We start from the raw sequence: 7,500 nt of genomic DNA, 5'->3' as shown, positions 1-7,500 counted from the left end.
ATAAATCCCTGAGCGGTTTCCTTCCTCTCTGGCAACTGATTTAGGAAGGGTGCCTGTATCTTTGTAGTGACTGGGTATATTGATACACCATACAAAGTGTCAAATTAATAACTGCAACATGTTCAAAAGGATATTCAATATTCAAGTCTGTTTAGTTTTTTTTAACCCATCTACCAATAGGTTTGCGAACCAAGGGAAAAACTCCCTGGTCTTTGTGGTTGAATCTGTGTTTGAAATTCACTGCTCGACTTAGGGACCTTACACATAATTGTATGTGTGGGGTACAGAGATTGGGTAGTCATTTAAAAAGAATGTTAAACACTATTATTGCACACATAGTGAGTCCGTGCGACTTATAATGTGACAATTTTACTCCTGAACTTATTTAGGCTTGCCATAACAAAAGGGTTGACTACTTATTGGCTCAAGACAATTCAGCTTTACAATTTTTATTAATTTGAAAACACTTATTAGAACATACTTTCTATTTGACATTATGGGGTATTGTGTGTAGATCAGTGACACAAAATCTCAATATAATCAGATTCAGGCTGTAACACAACAAAATGTGGAAAATGTCAAGGGGTGTGAATACTTTCTGAAGGCACTGTATGGCAGCACAGCCAGCTAATACAGTGAGGTTGGGCACCTGTTACACACTCCACTTTCTGTTGGTGTTTCCTTTGTAACAACTGTTTGTTGACTAATGTTTTGAATACCACTATGCGTTTCTTTGTATTTTTTTGAAAACATTTAAGAGTGCTGCCATTTCCCAGTGTTCATGGGATTTCGTTTGAAGTCATTGTCATATATGGCAGAGCAGCCAGCTAATGAAGCGAGAGAGAACACCTGTTACCCACTCCACCTTATGTTGGTGTTTCCTTTGTATGGGAAGTTACCTGTATATGATGGGTCAGTGTCAATAGCACAATTTACTAGCTGGGTCTGTGTGTGAATGAACCATCTACTATTGAGGTTTAACCTGACTACAATACCAAGCATTCACCATCTCTCTCTCTCATACACACACCCACACACACTGACACTCATGCAGTGCACCTCAGGTATCTGTGACTAACTTGACATTAACGTGACATTATTTCCAACAGTAGGGGCTAAACTTAACAGATTCTGCTCTACTAAAGCACAACATTGCTGAAACAAGCAGAACATTTCATCTGCAAGTAGCATACAGAGCTATCACAGGAATATATGTATGCACAGTGTGCACAAAGGGAAGCCTTCACCGGGTGCCTGCCGTCTCTATCTAGAAGGGGGGGGGGGGCTGAGTATGAGAAAGTGTATGTATGAATGTTCATGTTTATGCTTTATTCTACTGATCAATATTATAATCCATATTTCATGAATTTTGAATTATATTCACACTTTCATAATTTCACCCTCTAGTGTTATCATTTGTTCTCTCTTTGTTCCCTCTCTCTCCTCCCTCTATTCCTGACCACATGTGACAAGCTGCACCTGTGACCAGTGGGGATCCTATACTGAACAAAAACATAAATGTAAAGTGAAGGTCCCAGGTTTCATGAGCTGAAATAAGAAATCCCAGAAATGTTCCATATGCACAAAAAGCTCAATTCTCTCAAATGATGTGCACAAATTTGTTCACAACCCTATTGGTGAGCATTTCTCCTTTGCCAAGATAATTCATCTACCTGGACTATTTCTGTCTGTAATAGAGCCCATTTGTGGGGAAAAAACTCATGCTGGGCCTGGCTCCCCAGGGGGTGTGCCTGGCTTCCAAGTTGGTGGGGCCATGCCCTCCCGGGCCCACCCATGGCTGCACCCCTGCCCAGTCATGTGAAATCCATTATTTATTTTAATTGACTGATTTCCTTATATGAACTGTAACTCAGTAAAATCTTTGAAATTGTTGCATTTTGCATTTATATTTTTGCTCAGTTTAATAGTGGGATGCTACGGGGTGGGGTGTCTTCTCGAGGAGGCCTGCTTAATCTCACCTTTACCATGTGTTTGTTATTTTCAGCCTGAGGGCCATGTATTTTGCACCAGGAAACATGGTCCTGGGATTCTCTTCATAGATATAGCCCAGGAAACAACCTGCCTGTGACACACAAGTCAATGAGAAACAAGACATTCTGTATCTACATTCTGTATCTAATGTTTTCTGTGTGTGTGTCACGCCCTGATCTGTTTCACCTGTCTTTGTGATTGTCTCCACCCACCTCCAGGTGTCACCTGTTTCCTCATTAGTCCCTGGATACTTATTCCTGTGTTCCCTGCTTGTCTGTTGCCAGTTTGTCTTGTTTGTCAAGTCAACCAGTGTGGTTTTTCCAGTTTTCCCATTTCCCTGCTTTTTTCCCCCTTCGCTCTGTTTTGCTAGTCCTCCCAGTTGTGACCCTTGCATGTCTGGACTCTGAACCCACCTGCCTGACCATTCTGCTTGCCCTGACCCCGAGCCTGCCTGTCACTCTGTACATCTTGGACTCTGACCTGGTTTGGATCTTTTGCCTGTCCACGACCATTCTCTTGCCTACCCCTTGAATTATAATAAATATCAGAGACTCAAACAATCTGCCTCCCGTGTCTGCATCTGGGTCTCGCCTTGTGCCCTTATAGTGTGAAGGGAACCATAAGGGGTCTGTGTAGCTATAGGGCATGTCATTGTTGTATCGATTATAGTTCCTTTATAAAAAGTGACATTTGTTGTGTTGTTACTTGTTTAGAAGTGGCTTGGAAATTATGGTGTGACTGTTCTTGTGTGGGTTGGACAAAGATTATTGTGTAATGATGGACTCTTCTCTTCCAAAACAAACAGTCACTGTGGCTGTAGCACGCCATGCCAAGAGACGCCTCCCTGTTCCCTCCATAACCGGTTTAACTCCTAGACAGCCACGTGCTTCTGTTGTTAGATCAGCTGTCACCCACACACACACGCAGGCATGTATGCACACATACACACACACATATGCACACAAGTACATATGCGCACACACGCTTATGCAAGCAGGCACTCATGCATGCACAGTCGCACACACATACACACTTCAGTTGTCACACACGCACACACATTCCTGTCAATCAAGCCTTTATCTTATTTTTGGGAAAATTAGACCATTCCGAAACTTTTCCAGAATTTTTTTTTAATAACAAAAATCCCCCGGATTTTAACACTGATGGTGATGTCCTAAAAACTGAAAATGTTACAACACGTATCTGTCTGTCAAAATATACAGTTGGAGGCTTACCACCAGTCTGAGTGACACAAATTCTCTAGACAAACAGGTCACAGTCTCTCAGCCAGACAACTAATCACTCTTGAATCTAGACAAACCGGAAATACTGGGTTGCATCTTAAGTCTAAAGTGGCTCTCCTCGTCTCTCCTCTTCTTGTTTACTCTTCTATTTTTTTACTGATCTGAAAGCACAGGTGAATTCATAGACTAGATTGGAACGTGAGGGAGTCCAACCCGGCCCGTGGGTGGTTCGAGTAAAAAACAATAGGGGAACTCGAAACTTTGTAGAAATGATAATGGACCTACATTCATATAGTTTGTTAACTGTGTCCAGTTTGCTGATAAACACCGAAATTTAAGCTAGACAGAGAGCATAAAAAATTCCCAAAACTATAGAAGACTACTTTTTGTCAATTTTGACTGCGAGGAAATATAACCAATTTTCAGTGCGATCTTCCAGTCCTCGTTGAAGACCGAAATCAGCCCCCAGGGCAAAAATAGTTTGACACCCCTGATTTAGACTATTAGGTCACACCACTGGCCAGGTCTCTTAGCGACACGTCACCGTACACATCCACACCTGTCGACTGAAGTGTAATGACATCACACCCATTTACACTTTTTACTGCCATGTTCTTTTGAGATAACCACACATCAATCTAGATGGGAGTTTGTTAATAGTCTAGGCCTACCGCATAGTTTCCACTGAGATTTGGCTAGAGGCGACACTGTGTCAAGAGAGTGGCGTTTGTTGTGCTGATCAGCTGCACTGAGACACGGCTGTGTAGTGTGTAGACTTCTATGTCATACAGCCAGTTCACCCGCGATACAAGTCAGTATTCAATGTCCATCCACGTCTGAGGATGTCGGGAGATGACATAACAACCAACCATTAGGGGCAACCAGGAGCACTCTTAATTTCAAATATGTTTCCTTTTTGCTAGGGCATTGTAGACGGCGATGGTGGATGGCATCTGCCTGTGGTGCCTGTTTGAATCCAGCGATATAAAAATGTTTTTGAGATTTTTGTTTTAATTAAGCCTATCCCAAACCTTAAACCTTAACCATTCGGAGTTAATACCTAACCTTAAGATTTCTGAGTTACTGGCTAAACGTAACCTTAAACACCTCGAAATGTGATGTTTGCAACAACTTAGAAATTTGATGTTTGAGAAATATGGATGAACATCTAATTCTGACATGAGACTGTGAGAGCTAGCTGGATCATAAATAGTAATAATTTTGAGGTTTTCTCCCCACAATGGTCATTCATTGAATATAGATAAATGTATCTCAAGTCTGGGCCTTGGTCAAAAGTAGTGCACTGAATAGGGTGCCATTTTGGATGCAGACAGGGTGTTAGAGACAGATAGAGGGGTGAATCAGGGACCTTTGCACTTCAAATATTGACTGTGAGTCAATAACCCAGCCTCCAGCCCACCTACTGAGTCTATCTTTGATGCCTGCCATCTCTGACCCTATAGCCTGTTACACTGGCTGTGTGTGTATGTGGGTGCAGTCACAGTCCAGCCCTACTCAATATATTTGTTTGATAATGCCGCCATCTATTGAATTTCCATTAGAATCACACTTGGCTGCAGTTCTACAATTTCTCCACTAGAGTTCATATGTGGCTTGGCTATTCTAGAGAGTAGTCAAAAACCAGATGGGGGAGAGAAATGGAGAGAAGCCACTTCAGAATACTATTGAGACACCAGGTCAACAATCTTGCTGTGGTTTATTAGAGGAGTCCCCAGCACAACGTGAACCTGAGTAAAGATCATGCTGTTTAATCAGCTTCTTGATATGCCACACCTGTCAGATGGATGGATTATCTTGGCAAAGAAGAAATGCTCAGGGATGTAAACAAATTTGTGCACAAAATTTGAGAGAAATAAGCTTTTTGTGTGTATGAAAAATGTATGGGATCTTCAATTTCAGCTCCTGAAACCTGGGACCAACACTTTACATGTTGTGTTTATTTTTTCAAATCACTTGTCCATAGTCTGCCTATAGTTATAATACCATATCCAACCTACTACCAAATCCCAATGACGGGATGCTTTCTCTGTTGTCAGTCCCTAGAACATAGTATATATATTTTTTGTATTCAGTATGGTATGACGCCCTCACTGCCTGTAGAACAGTCGATTATTTAGTTTCTCTTCTTTCAGTATTGTATTCACCCGGTGTCACAGGAAGGCCAAGAAGATCATCAATGACCTCAGCCACCCGAGCAACGGCCTGTTCACCTTGCTACCATCTACAAGGTGGAGACAGTATACTGTAGGTGCATCAAAGCTGGGACCGAGAGCCTGAAAAACAGCTTGTATCTCCAGACCAACAGACTGTTAAATAGTCACCACTAGCTGGCCTCCTCCCAGTACCCTGCCCTGAACTAGCCGGCTACCGCCTGGTATTCAACCCTGTACCTTAGAGACTGCTGCCCTATGTACAGCACATTTGTAAAGTATTGAGACTCCTTGACTTATTCCACATTTTGGTATGTTACAGACTTAGTCCTAAATGGATGGAGAGAAAAAAAATCCTCACCAATCTACACACACTTCCCCATAATGACAAAGTGAAACAAGTTTTTAGGAATTTTATAAATGTATAAAAAAAACACACACACAAAAAAAAAACGTATTGACATAAGTATTCAGACCCTTTGCTATGAGACTCGAAATTGAGCTCAGGTGCATCCTGTTTCCATTGGTTGTCCTTGAGATGTTTCTACAAATTGATTGGAGTCCACCTGTGGTAAATTCAATTGATTGGACATGATTTGGAAAGGCACACACCCATCTATATAAGGTCCCACAGTTGACAGTGCATATCAGAGCAAAAGCTAAGCTATGAGGTCAAAGGAATTGTCTGTAGAGCTCCGAGACAGGATTGTGTCGAGACACAGATCTGGGGAAGGGTACCAAAAATGTCTGCAGTATTGAAGGTCTCCAATAATCTCCAAGAACTGAGCAATCAGGGGAGAAGGGCCTTGGTCAGGGAGGTGACCAATTACCCGACGGTGACTCTGACAAAGCGTACCTCTGTGGAGATGGGAGAACCTTCTAGAAGGACAACCATCTCTGCAACACTCCACCAATCAGGCCTTTATGGTAGAGTTGCCAGACAGAAGCCACTCCTCAATAAAAGGCACATGACAGCCCGCTTGGAGTTTGCCAAAAGGCACCTAAAGGACTCTCAGACCATGAAAAACAAGAATAACTGGTATGATGAAACCAAGATTGAACTCTTTGGCTTGAATGCCACACGTCAAGTCTGGAGGAAAACTGGCGGTGACTCAGGGTGGTGGCAGCATCATGCTCTGGGGATGTTTTTTAGCGGCAGGGACTGGGAGACTAGTCAGGATCGAGGAAAAGATGAACGGAGCAAAGTACAGAGAGTCATTGATAAAAATCTGCTCCAGAGTGCTCAGGACCTCAGACTGATTCGAAGGTTCACCTTCCAAAAGTACAACAACCCTAAGTACACAGCCAAGACAAAGCAGGAGTGACTTCGGGACAAGTCTTTTAATGTCCTTGAGTGGCCCAGCCAGAGCTAGAAGGTGGAGACAGTGGAGAGACCTGAAAATAGCTGTGCAGCGACGCTCCCCATCCAACCTGACAGAGCTTGAGAGGATCTGCAGAGAAGAATGTGAGAAACTCCCCCCAAAAAATAAAATACAATTTAATTGGTCACATACACATGGTTAGCAGATGTTAATGCTAGTGTAGCGAAATGGTTGTACTTCTAGTTCCGACAATGCAGTAATATCTAACAAGTAATCTAACAATTTCACAACAACTACTTTATACACACAAGTGTAAAGAGATGAATAAGAGTATGGACATATATATATATGGATGAGCGATGGCCGTGCGGCATAGGCAAGATGCAGTAGATGGTATAGAGTACAGTATATACATATGAGATGAGTAATGTAGGGTAAGTAAACATTATATCAAGTGGCATTTTTTAAAGTGACTTGTGATTCATTTATTACATCCAGGTGTGCCACATTTACATTTATTACATACAGGTGTGCCACATTTACATTTATTACATACAGGTGTGCCAAGCTTGTAGCTTCATACATAAGAAGACTCTAAGCTTTAATCGCTGCCAAAGACACTTCAACAAAGTACTGAGTAATGGGGCTGAACTTATGTAAATGTAATATTTCAATTTTTTTATTTTTTATATAAAAAACAGCTTTTTCTTTGTCATTATGGGGTATCGTGTGTAGATTGATAACGGAAATAAACTATTTAATCCATTTTAG

Source organism: Oncorhynchus tshawytscha, linkage group LG01 (genome assembly GCF_018296145.1).
Source record: "Oncorhynchus tshawytscha isolate Ot180627B linkage group LG01, Otsh_v2.0, whole genome shotgun sequence".
NCBI lineage: Eukaryota > Metazoa > Chordata > Actinopteri > Salmoniformes > Salmonidae > Oncorhynchus > Oncorhynchus tshawytscha.
The sequence above is the reverse complement of the archived record's forward strand: the minus strand, read 5'-3'. Positions refer to the sequence as shown.